Source organism: Bombina bombina, chromosome 7 (genome assembly GCF_027579735.1).
Source record: "Bombina bombina isolate aBomBom1 chromosome 7, aBomBom1.pri, whole genome shotgun sequence".
Classification (NCBI taxonomy): Eukaryota; Metazoa; Chordata; class Amphibia; order Anura; family Bombinatoridae; genus Bombina; species Bombina bombina.
In genome coordinates, this window is record NC_069505.1 from 145,649,564 (window position 1) to 145,663,795 (window position 14,232).

Sequence of the window (14,232 nt, forward strand, 5' to 3'; positions counted from 1 at the left end):
GGGGGATTGGGTGGGCGAGAGTAGGAGTATGTGGGTGGTGGGTTTTAATGTTGGGGGGGCTGTATTTTTTTTTACAGGTAAAAAAGCTGATTACTTTGGGGCAATGCCCTGCAAAAAAACCCTTTTAAGGGCTGATAAAAGAGCTGATTACTTTGTAATTTAGAATAGGGTAGGGTATTTTTTTTTTATTTTGGGGGGCTTTATTATTTTATTAGGGGGCTTAGATTAGGTGTAATTAGTTTAAACTTCTTGCAATATTTTTTTATTTTCTGTAATTTAGCGTTTGTTTTTTTGTATTATAGATTAGTTTATTTAATTAAATTTAATTGTAGGTAATTGTAGTTAATTTATTTAATTAATTTAATGATAGTGTAGTGTTAGGTATAATTGTAACTTAGGTTAGGATTTATTTTACAGGTAATTTTGTAATTATTTTAACTAGGTAGCTATTAAATAGTTAATAACTATTTAATAGCTATTTTACCTAGTTAAAATATGCCTGTAAAATAAATATAAATCCTAAAATAGCTACAATGTAACTATTAGTTATATTGTAGCTATATTAGGGTTTATTTGATAGGTAAGTATATATTTTTAAATAGGATTAATTTATTTAATTATAGGAATATTATTTTGTTTTATTTAAATTATATTTATGTTAGGATAAGGGTTAGACTTAGGTTTAGGGGTTAATACATTTATTATAGTAGCGGCGACGTTGCGGGTGGGGGATTAGGGGTTAATACAATTTATTATAGTGTTTGCGAGGCGGGAGTGCGGCGGTTTAGGGGTTAATACATTTATTATAGTGGCAGCGAGGTCCGGTTGGCAGATTAGGGGTTAATAATTTTAGTTAGGTAGCCGCGACATTGGGGGGGCAGATTAGGGGTTAATAAATATAATATAGGTGTCGGCGATGTTATGGGCAGCGATTAGGAGTTCATAGGTATAATGTAGGTGGCGGCGTTGTCTGGTCGGCAGATTAGGGGTTAAAAAATTTTATTAGAGGGTTTGCGATGTGGGGGGGGCCTCGGTTTAGGGGTACATAGGTAGTTTATGGGTGTTAGTGTACTTTGTAGCACAGTAGTTAAGAGCTTTATGTTCCGGCGTTAGCCCATAAAGCTCTTAACTACTGACTTTTTTTTGCGGCTGGAGTCTTGTCGGTAGATCGGTAGAGGGTCTACCGCTCACTTCTTCCAAGACTCTAAATGCCAGTGTTAGGCAAATCCCATGGAAAAGATAGGATACGCAATTGACGTAAGGGGATCTCCGGTAGCCTCGAGTCGCGGAAAGAAAGTGAGCGGTAGACCCTTTCCTGCCTGACTCTAAATACCAGCGGGCGGTCAAAAGCAGCGTTAGGACCCCTTAACGCTGCTTTTGACGGCTAACGCCAAACTCTAAATCTAGCCGTTTGATTGTTGTATTATGTGTGTTTACTCTTCTTTTCTATATAAGAATAACAGCTGTGTTTTAAATGTTTCTTTCTAATCATAAATCTTTTAATTACAATTTATTTTAACATTCCTCAAATTTATTAGACTTTATGCAAATTTACTTTAATGAGAAAGTTCAAAGACAAGATTTGCGTGAAAAACCACAAAAAGATTACCGTGTGGGGTTTTGGAAATAAGTATGCAGATTTTAACTCAAGCAGTAAAATTACAAATCCCTTGTTTATTAGGATGTAAATTCATTACTCTTAAAAGTGAAAAAAAATAATAATCAGATTGTAGTTTCCCTGTTAGTACTTTATAAAATAGTAAATTAAAGCTTGAAATGTGAGCTTTGGGTTCCTTAATATGAGGAGAACTTTAAAAAAAAACAAATAAATTAAGCTCTTTATCTTCTAAGCTAGAATGCTCCACTTGCCTTAACATCACTAATTAATTACACATTCAACACCCACTTACTTCCAGCTATAACCCAGATAAAACGGTTGCATGCTTTCTTGTGCAAATACAAAGCAGATATAAACAGATTTGTTGGCAATGCTGGATAAACCAAATCCGATATTTTCTTCTGAACACAATAAAAGTCAATTGTAAATGTTCTGTTGAATCAGTTTTAAATGCATGGGTAGAAAAACCAGAAAGCAATTGTGTATTCTTGGTCTGTTTTATTACTACTAAGTTTTCTCATACAAAGAATAGCTGAATAGATTGGTTATCTGTCTAATATAAATATGTATCATGCTAGAATCTATCTATCTATCTATCTATCTATCTATCTATCTATCTATCTATCTGACAACTTTAGTGAATAAGCTGCATAGATTAACACACAAAGCTAGAGAGGTTTGGTAGAACAAATGGATTTTGTGTGTGCATAGATAGATAGATAGATAGATAGATAGATAGATAGATAGATAGATAGATAGATAGATAGATAGATAGATAGCATACATTTTCTCCAATGTTTACAAAAATAGAGACAACAAGATTTCACTGGCATTGACCTAGTTTCAATAAAACCTGCTAACTCATTTCTCACAGGAAAAAAAAAAACAACTTGCAAAATTATATAGCAGCCCCTTTAACAAAAAAATAAAAAAATAAAAAATGAATTCACTAGAGGGAAAAAATGAGTTAATTTGTTCATGTTGTTAAAGCTGTTGCTCTGAAGGCAGTAAGTAACGTCTTTGTCAGCTGATAGATTCTTGTGTCAGCCAATAAGCATGTACGTTTTGCCTTTGTTCTTGACAAAACTTCACCAATAAAAAACAACTTTTTTTTGTGAGGCTGATGCCATATAATAAAGATGAGACAGTACAAAATTGTACCTTATTTGTGATTTGTATATGCATTAGCAAGTCTATTGAACAAAACCAATAAACTCATTAATGATTATTCTAACATCTCATAAAGTGGCTGTTACTTTAACAGAGAATACTCCAAAATGCAGCCCAGTGTCTCCCCCTGCTATTCTTTATCATAATGTTACCTTGAGCGAGATTGTGACACACTTCTCAATGCAAACTATGCTGCATTGTAGAAGCAGAGAAAATTAAATTAAACGCTATGATGCATAATAATAAAACTGGCATTATACATGAATAGTGGCAACAGATCTGTTCTACTCTTATGAAAAAATAAATTTAGATAAACTTTGTAGGTAATAAGACATCATTTCACCATCTGCCTCTGCAAATGGGAAATAAAAAAATTTGCCAGAAATAAATAACTTCTCTTTACATTAGAACCTACATTTATTCCTTTCTACTTAACTTCTCAGACTGTAAATTTGTGTTTTAAACACAGGTAAATTATTTAGAATGAATGCTGATTATCCAATTTGACTGACAATGACTTGAGCTGATTTGTTTTGCTGATTAATCACTGAGATTGCACATAAGAAAGTAGATTTTTACCAGCTAGCGGCTGAATGATGAGACATATAATTTGGAAGTGTTTTGCTTTTATTATACAATCAAATCAATAATTTATAAAGTTGTCTTATTTTTAAAACACAGACAAGCTAAGTGAATATTGAACAATCCTGGCAGTAAAAATACAGGTAAATGCAGCATCAAAAATTAAAAACTGCACAGTTGGTTGGCATATAGTATTGCGTATAGTATTGCCAGTAAGTAAATTTAAGGGTAGATTTTTAAAACTGTTGTTTGTGTTGTATAATTTCATCTTAATGTTCTTACAAATCACACAGTGATTACATTTCACTACATATTCTTAGAAACTTGGCTCATCTTTATTGTTATATAATAATGTGAACTGTTCTGTGTAGCCTCTTTCTTCACTATCTTGAAAGAAGATGGTACAAACCGGATGGTCTCCACATGCACTGTAGCTTTTCAAGAAAGACCTAAACGTTTGCTGGGACAGGAAGACAGATACATTTTGGACTAATGTAGAATGCAGTGCCTCTTACCAATGAATAGGCTTCTTGGGAATCCACATCAATGACACTACACAATGGATACCCGCAACAAATGCACTATAAGTCATAGAGCATATAACGTTACAGAACAATACTGTATGGCTTTATTACATATAGGCAATAAATAGTCCATATAGCTATAATGTTGATAAAACAAAATGATGTCTATATACTGTAAACCAGTATTGCTTTACTTCCCTTTAGATTAAATAAAATATAATGGGGTAAAAGCAGTAACCAGTCTTACACTCTCCTGGGTATCATCTTCTCTGTTAAACTGCAGAACTTACACAGTCGAAGTGTTGGTGGTGCAATTTGGGGCCCTTGATGAGTTACAGGCAGTGCTAGCTGTTAATGTCTTTAAATGTACTGTGATGAGAGCAGGAAGTGACGTCACCAGATTGGGGGCGGGGCTTATGTCCGGTTGTCTGTGTCGCAGTTAGTTAGTGAGAGCAACCATACTTGATGTATATTTCCATGTTCTGTAATAAAATAGAGTTGTACCATCTTTGCTGTGTCCTGCATGTGTCCTGCATCACATGACATGGTGTCAGAAGTTCTTGCCTACGCTTCTATTTCCTGATCAATGACGATGTCAAAGTTTACCCCACCAGAGCCTTTTGACTTCTCTCAGCCTACAGCTTGGCCCACTTGGTATCAGCGGTTTCAGCGCTTCAGGATTGCTTTCAAGCTGGACAAGGAGAGTGGTGAAGTACAAGTTAATTCTCTTTATAAGATGTGGAGCCAGTGTTCAATGCTTTTACTTTCCAAGAAGGGGAATAATTTAACTTTGAAATAGTTATGGATAAACTCAGTGCCCACTTTGTGCCCAAAAGAAATGTGATTCATGAGAGAGCTTGTTTTCACAAACGTGATCAGCATGTGGGAGAACCTTTGGAGTCATTTGTGCTCAGCCTGTATGAACTAGCTGAATTCTGTGAGTTTGGTGTTGCTAAAGAAGAGCAAATAAGAGACAGAATAGTTATTGGAATTGCAGATGCTGAAGTCTCACTGAAGCTACAGCTAGAGTCTGATTTAACATTAGATGGGGCTATTAGGATGGCCTGCCAGAGTGAACTGGTGAAAAAGCAAAGTTCTGATCTGAGGTCTGAGAGTATTGTGGATGAAGTGCAGCAGTTCAGGAGAGCTGCTACTGAAAGGCACAGTACGAGCGGTAGACCTAAGATAACAGATAGACCTAGAAGTGGATGGGCACAGCATGCCCGATGCACACGGTACAACCGTGCCCATGATCATAGTGTCATATGCCCTGCTAAAGACAAAAGATGTAGAAAATGTAACAGGATGGCCCATTTTGAAGTGGTGTGTAAAACTGAATATATTAAGGAGATGCACATGGATAGCCACCAGGAGGGTGAAGAAGTGTCCTTTGTAGGGTCTGTTGTTGAACGGACGGGTTCAGAAGATGATTGGAAGGTTACTTTTACTGTAATGGGAGCCAAAGTTGCCTTTAAGATTGACACAGAAGCAGATATCACTGCAATGTCCCTTACAGCATTCATAAAACTGCCTCGCCCCAGCTGGCAAAGGTTACTAAAAAAGTCCATAGTCCTGGTGGCCGCATTGATTGTGCAGGGAAATTTCTTGCCAACTGCTATTACAAGCAAAGGAAATTCACCATGTGGGTGCATGTGATTTGAGGTCAGTGTGCTAACAATTTATTGAGCAGAAAAGCAGCCTGTGGTTTGGGCCTAGTAGCCAGAGTTTATGAATTTCTGAAGATATGTTTGGTGAATTGGGCCTACTGAATTGTAAGCCAGTCCGTATATCACTTAAAGGTGACGCAGTCCCATACAGCATTACTACTCCCCATAGAATTCCGTTCCTGCTCATGCCTCAAGTGGAGAAGGAGCGTATGCGCTTGAAGAATATGGGGGTTATTGAAGAGGTTGTTGAAGCAACTGACTGGTGTGCCCCCATTGTACCTGTTGCAAAGAAAAACAGGAAGGTGTGCATCTGCGTAGACTTGAAAAGGTTGAATGAGGCAGTGAAGAGAGAGATATTTGTGCTGCCGACACTGGAAGATATAGCTCCAAAATTGGCTGGGGCGAAGTTCTTCTCTAAATTGGACGCTTCTAGCGGCTTCTGGCAGATTCCTCTAGATCCAAAGTGCCGCAAACTGACTACCTTTATTACACCGGTAGGTCGGTTTTGCTTCTGCAGACTCCCCTTCGGGATATCCTCTGCTCCTGAAATCTTTCAAAGGGAAATGAGTTCTCTCCTAAGAGACCACGTGGGCACGGCAGCCGTCATGGACGACATCTTAGTGTATGGGTCTACTTTGGAGGAACATGATCAGCGATTGAGCTGTGTTTTGTGGACTATCAGAGAGTCTGGGCTGAAGCTAAATAAAGAAAAATGCCATTTTAGAAAAGCTGAGTTATGTTACTTTGTTACATATCATCAATGGGGATGGCATCAAGCCAGACCCCAAGAAAATTTGTGCTATTGAACAGATGAAAAGTCCTTCCGATGTACATGAGCTGAGACAAATATTGGGCCTTGTAAATTTTGTGGGCAGGTTCCTTCCAGATGTATCCACAGTACTACACCCTATCACAGAGTTGCTGAAGAAAGATGTTGCCTGGGTCTGGGGACCTTCACAGGAAGAAACTTTTATGCAGGCCAAGTCCTTGCTGGGGTTCTATGACCCTTCCAAAAAGACTGTGGTTAGTGCTGATGCAAGCAGTTATGGGTTAGGGGCCGTCCTCCTGCAGCTGAATGAAAACAAACTACAGCCCATCGCCTACTGTTCCCGTACACTGATGGCTGCTGAGTCAAAATACGCCCAAATTGAGAAAGAGTGCCTGGCTGCAGTTTTGGCCTGTGAGCGCTTTCAGCGTTACCTAGTTGGTTTAGAGAAATTTAGTCTGGAGACTGATCATAAACCGCTAGTCCCTCTAATCAATTCCTACGATATTGACAAAACACCCTAAGATGCCAGAGACTTCTAATGAGGCTGCTCAGATTCAACGTTCAGGCAGTGCATGTGCCAGGGAAACAACAGGTTGTGGCAGATACACTATCCAGGCTCCTGCTGGCTGCTGCTGAAGAGTCCTCAACAGAATCAGATGTGAAAGTGTATGTAGATTCAGTTCTGGCCTCCAAATCCATTTCTTCAGGGAAGCTAGAACAAATAAAGAAAGAGACATATTTAGATACAGACCTTCAATAAGTTATAAAGTACATAAAAGAATGTTGGCCCGAGAGTTGGGCAGCCTGGATGTCTTTAAGTTCTTACCAGTCAGAAAGGTCGCAGCTCACGGAGCTGGATGGTTTGGTGCTGTTCCAGGACCGCATTGTTATTACTGTTAGCATGCGGCAGGAGATGCTAAACAGGATTCATGATGGCCACTTAGGCATTACGAAGTGCAGAGAAAAGGCATGCAAGCCATGTGTCTAAATGTGCCTTTTGCCGGGAATGCCGGCCTACTCAGAGAAGGGAGCCCTTGATTTATACTCTGCTGTCTGCAGGCCCGTGGCAGAAAATAGCTGCTGATTTGTGCGAACTGCATGGGAAAAAGTTCTTAGTCGTGATCGACTACTATTCCAGGTATTTGGAAATTGCACCTTTGAATGAAATCACAAGTCAAGCTGTTATCACTCGTCTCAAGAGCTTGTTAGCCCGGTGGGGCATACCAATGGAGCTGGGGAGTGATAACGGAATGCAGTTCACTTCCACAAAGTTCAGTTCTTACAGCAAGGAATATGATTTTATACATTCCACGTCAAGTCCACATTACCCGCAGGCCAACGGAATGGCTGAAAGGGCAGTTCAAACAACAAAATTAATTTTAAAGCAATCTGAGCCACACCTGGCCCTCTTGTCCTATAGGGCGACTCCCATTCAAGCCACGGGGTTTAGCCCTGCACAGCTGAGGCAAGGACGCCAGATTTGCACCACCTTACCCTCTGTGGGTGTTTTCCAGCCAACTAGCTCTATTCCTTGGGGCGAAGGGGCAAAAAGGGGCTATCGATTCTTCTATGACAGGAGACATTCTGTGAGGCCCTTGCAGGAGCTCAATGCTGGGCAAAGTGTCAGAATTAAACTGGATGATGAGAAGAAATGGAAGACCCCTGCTACGGGAATTGGACGCTCTCCAGAACCAAGGTCTTATGTAGTCCTTACTGATGGAGGGACAGTTACATGCCGTAACCGAAAACATCTTCAGCCTGTACCTGAGAGTTTGGAACTGGATGCCTCAGTACCAGCACCGGTGGGATCCCCTGTTTTAAAAGGGGTGCTTTCCCCTCAGCAAGATCTCAGCGGGGATATGTCTTTACCTCTAGCGGACTCTCAATCACCTTCTTCTGTATCAGAGGACAGTTCATGTAGGGTTACATCAAGCGAGGAGAGTGGTGAAACTTCCGGCCCGATATCGGGATTAACTTTAGTTAGAACAGTGACCGGAAGTATGGGCAGAATAATCCCATGGTCACTGTGGACTAGGGTAGTCTATCCCGATGTTCAAGTCAGGATGTAATTTATGTTGTTTATATTTTCTGTAACTTGTTATTTGTTATATACTACACAAAACTGTTGTTGTATACCTTGTTATTTGTTATATTCAAATAAAAAAAAAGTATGATTTGTCCTTTGAAAAGGGGGAAGATGTGATGAGAGCAGGAAGTGACGTCACCAGATTGGGGGTGGGGCTTAGGCCGCAGTTAGTTAGTTAGATCAACCATACTAGATGTATATTTGCATGCTCTGTAATAAAATAAAGTTGTACCATCTTTGCTGTGTCCTGCATGTGTCCTGCATCTCATGACAGTACCACTACCAGAATTCTCTACCAAAAAAATCACAAACAGCAGAATTATGGCGTGTCAGTGCTGGTGAAGACAGGGACTCTGCCCAAATCCCCAAATTGCAACAGGAAGAGAAAGTAAATGTCCACTGCACTGTAGTAAGATTTCTCTCATTATTGAACAGGAATCAAGCAATGTTTTGGGTTCAATTAACCCTTATTCATGCTTGCAATGATATGATAAAAAAGGTTTTTTAAACACTTTCAAATTCTTGCCAACCGCAAACATGCGGCTGTACCGGCATCTACTGGTCAAAAAGTTTAATTAAAATATTTTTTATTATTTGTAACTGACATTAATACATTAATTAACACTTTGTTACTATTAACATTTAATATTGATTCAGAGCAATATAACTCATTTAATAGGCTCAAATATTGAAAATATTTTATTATTCTTTATAATATTATTCCGAAACAACTTCACACATTAAAATATTTACAAATATATACAAAAGCTGCTTACAAGAATATAGACCAATCATAGTCTCTATTGAGGCCCTTCAGAGTTAAGGAATCTAGCTCATGTATCCAATACATTTCTTTTTGTTTAAGGACTTTTTCTCTGTCTGCCCCATTTCTTTGTGGAGTGACACTGTCAATCACCTGCCACCTTAGTTGGCTAATTTGATGTCCACATTTAAGGAAATGTTTAGTGACTGGTGCTTCCTAGTTCTTGCATCTTATATTTGAGCGATGCTGGCTCATCCTGTCCCTTACCATGTGGGTGGTCTCACCCACATGGATAAGGGAACAGCTACACTTGATAAGGTATATGACAAACGTGGATTAACATGTATAAAATATATTTATTATATATATATATATATATAATAACAAATATCAGAGGGAACGCAATTGCTGTAAAAGAGCTTTTTATATGTAAAGCCGACAGTAAACCTTCTAGTTCTGTCAGTATTTAAATTGTAATGGTGCAGACCCTTATAAATAATTTATCATGATTAAGCAAGAGGAGAGAGAAATCTAGGAGTGTAATCCTAGTTAAGAAAAGACAGGGATTTCAGCACTCTTTTTGGAAAATAAAGCTCATTAGACCAAAATGTGTTTTTAAACAGTGAATTCTTTAATCCAATTATGAACAGAGAAAACTTCCAGCTATATATACACCACTCCCCCTGAGGAAAGGACTCAATACTTATTGTATTAGTAAAAGGGAGTTTCGAAAAGAAAACAAAATTTACTTCAAAATATACTAGAGTTAGTGTTATAAACCTGACCGGTCAGGGGTGCACATTTAGTACATGGATACACAGCCAAACCCTACATGGATTTGTAGATTGACACCTGTATATAACCTCTACACCCTGCTGCTCACAGAACCCCTTTAAAAGAGGTATAGCCTGGGCAGGTTTTAAAAAGAATGGGATCTAAGAGGTTAATTAGGGGTATCAAAGACAGAAGCAAGTCACAGTTTGTTATCGCAATTACAATATGGTATGCAATTAATAGCGTATATTGGTATACAGACATGAAATGTAAGGCCTGAAATTCGAGATTCACTACACCTAGCTGCTCACAGTACTCCAGTTAAGGAGAGTATAATACCGGGCAGTACAACAAGTGGTAATATCTACCAGGATCTAAGTGATCTCTAAGTTAGGCTTTGTTTACACTTAACAAAACACATTTGAGCGACTTTTTGCAATAAATACAGACAGTATGTGCCCTTATTATGCTTTTTTGTATTTTGTTAGTTTGTCATGCAAAGCTTTGCTGTAGAAAGAAATAAGCAGAAGTGTAGAATTGTAGCATAGAGCACAATGCAAAATATCTTCTTAATAGTGCTGTAATCGTGGAAGTGCTGACACATAAAGCTGCATTAAAGGAAACATTGTAGCAAGCAGAAGAGAGAGCAATTCAGATGCTGTTAGTTAAAAGTTCAGCTTAGCGTATGTAAAACAATGTTGCAATTCTTGGCAGCTATTGTAGCAATATCCGTGAGTTTCTTTTGTAAACGTATTCCTCACAAAGCAATCAAACATTGCAGTTTTCACTGGTAACCATATTGTTATATTCGACCGTATTACAGTTCATATCAGTGAACCTTACTGTGACACATACGACCTTGTTTAGTTCATTCAGACGTATCTCCGATCCTCAGAGTGCCGTTATTACACTTCTGTAAATTTCACCGCAGGTACCTTCAACCATGCGGTTTAGGAGGCTGTGTTTGTGGCGTGCACCACGTAGGCCGGTCGGCTTAGCCAATGCCGACGCGCGTTTCACCCGCAGGGCTGTTAGACACACCGGGCTTCGTCAGGGCGGTATACTGAATGGACTCCATTAGTCCTCTTTTTATAGTGTTTTGTAAGAGCGCCCCTGCTGGAGGTGAGAATATAATGCATATCTAGTTGAACAGAACCAAAGTTAAAAGAACAACTAAATGAACACACATATTAATTTTTAAATGTGCTATACTTAAAAACAGGTAACTCTAGAATTTATGACCTTTTAGCTAGATATCATATCTTAGTATATATCAAATATTTTCCCTTATTTATATACTATATTTTGGTTACAATGTTTTTAATATAAGTCTGAAGGTATGCTTTTTAGAGCAGGGCTTTCATGGAATTCATTCTGTCCTATAGAAAACAGGCCATATCAAGTTTATCATTTAAGCCATCAGGTAGTTGGGTCCCCAACTCAAAGATCCATCTGCATTCTTTTTGCAAGAGGACCTTGTCGTTGTCGCCCCCTCTGCCATTGGTGATTCCTCTATCTATACAGATGAATTTCAGAGAATCAGGATTACAATCATGTACCAGTTCGTAATGTTTTGCGACATTGCTCTTCTGGTTTTTGTTTTTTACATCGTCTCGATGCTCAGCGATTCAGTCTTTTATGGCTCTCCTCGTTTTGCCCACATAGAAACGTGGGCAGTTACAGGAGAGTAAGTAGATCACTCCTTCAGTATTGCAATTAGTGAAGTGTTTTAACTTGTATCTCTTCCCTGAACGGGTTCCAAAGTCTTTAGTTTTTACCATAAATTTGCATACCACACAACGACCACAAGGGTGGTTGCCAAATGACCTATGTTTTGTCAGCCAGTCTGTCTGTCTCTGTTCAGACCTATATTGACTTCTTACTAGTTTATCCTTCAGATTACTAGCTCGTCTGGCAGTGATATTCGGATAGGCTCCAACTTCTTTTGATACTCCTACATCACTCACAAGAATTCTCCAATTCTTTGCCAGGATCTCCTTTAAAGCATTCCAATGGCAGTTATAGTCTGTAATTAGCCTTATTTTTGAATCTATTGGTTTTTCTCTCTGTGCAAGAAGTGTGTTTCTATTCGTATGTGCAGCATTACTAAATGCCTTCTTTACATTACGCTTAGAATATCCTCTGTCTAAGAACCTTTTTTGCATCTCCACGCCATGTTTTAGGAATCTTTCTTTTGTCGAGCAATTTCTACGAAGCCGCAGAAATTGCCCTTTTGGAATGCCTTTTATCAAATGTGTTGGGTGGTGACTAGAAGCTAAGAGGAGACTGTTAGTAGCAGTACTCTTCCGAAAGTTTTCAGTCACTAACATTCCTTGTTCAATTTTTACATTGACATCGAGGAACGAGATTTCCTCCTTACTATATTGCAGGGTTAGTGAAATGTTGCTATTATTTATGTTGAGGGTTCGAACGAATTCTTTTAGAATGTTCTCTGAGCCCTCCCAAATTAGGAAGACATCATCCACATATCTTATCCACATGTGGATGTTTTCTTCAAAGAGAGGGTTTTGGAACACTTCATCCATTTCCCACTTTCCCAGATGTAGGCACGCATACGTTGGGGCACATGTGGCACCCATTGCAGTGCCTCTTTTTTGCTTGTATATTTTATTATCAAACATAAATACGTTGTTATTAAGCACGAATGTTAGTAGTTCCACCACAAAGTCTGTGTGGTTTTGTACATTAGTGCCTCTTGTCATGAGAAAGTGCTTGCATGCTTCTATTCCCACTTCATGTGGGATGGATGAGTATAAGCCCTCAACATCTAAACATACCAACCAGGCTTCCTGAGGAACTGATAGCCCATCCACTTTCCTGAGGAAGTCTGCAGTATCTAGTATGAAGGATGGCATGGTGTTCAGAAATGGTCTTAGAAAGTGGTCAATATAGTTCCCCAGATTCTCTGTGAGGCTACCTATTCCTGCAATTATTGGACGGCCTGGAGGATTAGTGGAGTTTTTATGTATTTTGGGGATGCAGTAAAATACTGGCATCACTGGATGTTCAGGGTAGAGATATTTAAATTCTGTTGCAGTAATGGTTTTCCTCTCTTTTGCACTCTTTAACATATTAAAGAGGGAAAACTGCAGAGAGGAAGTAGGATTGAAGGTTAAACATTGATATTGGGTTCTGTCTAGAAGTTGGCGTTTAGCCTCAAGGACATACATACCTTCGTCCCATAGGACTAAGTTACCGCCCTTGTCCGCCTGTTTTATGATCAGTCCTTTAGCACTCATTAGTTCTCCAAGCGCTTTTCTTTCTGACTTGCTTAGATTATCATTTACTAACCCAGTGAAAGAAAGATCCGCCACTTCTTTCTCTACCTGCCTCACAAAGATGTTAACAGCAGGTACCATCGATAATTGTGGCATATATTTAGATTTTGCTTTAAAATTTGTTTTAGTCGTTTTGCATTCACTGGTGCTAATGGCTTGTGAGGGATCATATTGACTCCCTTCGTTTTCAGCCAGTAGAGCTTGGAGATCTATAATTGAGGCATTATCTTCCATGGTAAGAGAAACATCTTCCACCAGATGTCTGCTCTTTCCTTTCATTATTTGCGACAGGACTACCGGTCTAGCAAAAAGATGAAGGTCCTTGATAAAGTTAAATTTGTCAAGGGTGTTCGTAGGACAGAATGATAAGCCTTTTTTAAGAACCTCAACATGAGATATGCCAAGTTTAAAGGTCGATAGGTTGATAATTTGCAAGTCATTTTCTGGTTGATTTAGAATCCCCTGCGACTCCGAGGTCTTCGGGGTCTGCCCTGGGAATAGTTCCTCTGGGTTTGATCGTAATTCTGTTGGCGACGTTGTCTGGAGGGATATCGTCTCTCTTCTAAATTTGAACTTGTCCCCCCTCTTCCTTCTCTTCCTACCACCTCTCCTCCTTCCCCTAAAAAAGAATTCTTATTTTCTGGGGTACCTCTGGAATGATCTATTTCTACGTCAGAGCTGTCTGTGCCTGAATCATAGGCTCCCCTTGCTGATAGATAACTATAAACTTTGTTGTTTTTATAGTCATCATTGTCTCTAGAGAATTTTCTTCCTTTTCTTAGTTTTATGTCTGTTTGTAATCTTGCTATCTGCTCTTTTATTTCATCATTCAATTTTGCAAAATTAGAGTTTGTTTCAAACATATTAACTATTTTTAGAGACTCTTCAGCTTGATTTATAGTTTTTTCTAGTCTTTCTTTGTTTCGTTTCACCATTTTATTCATGAGGATGATGGAGCAGTCCGAAAGACTTGTATTCCA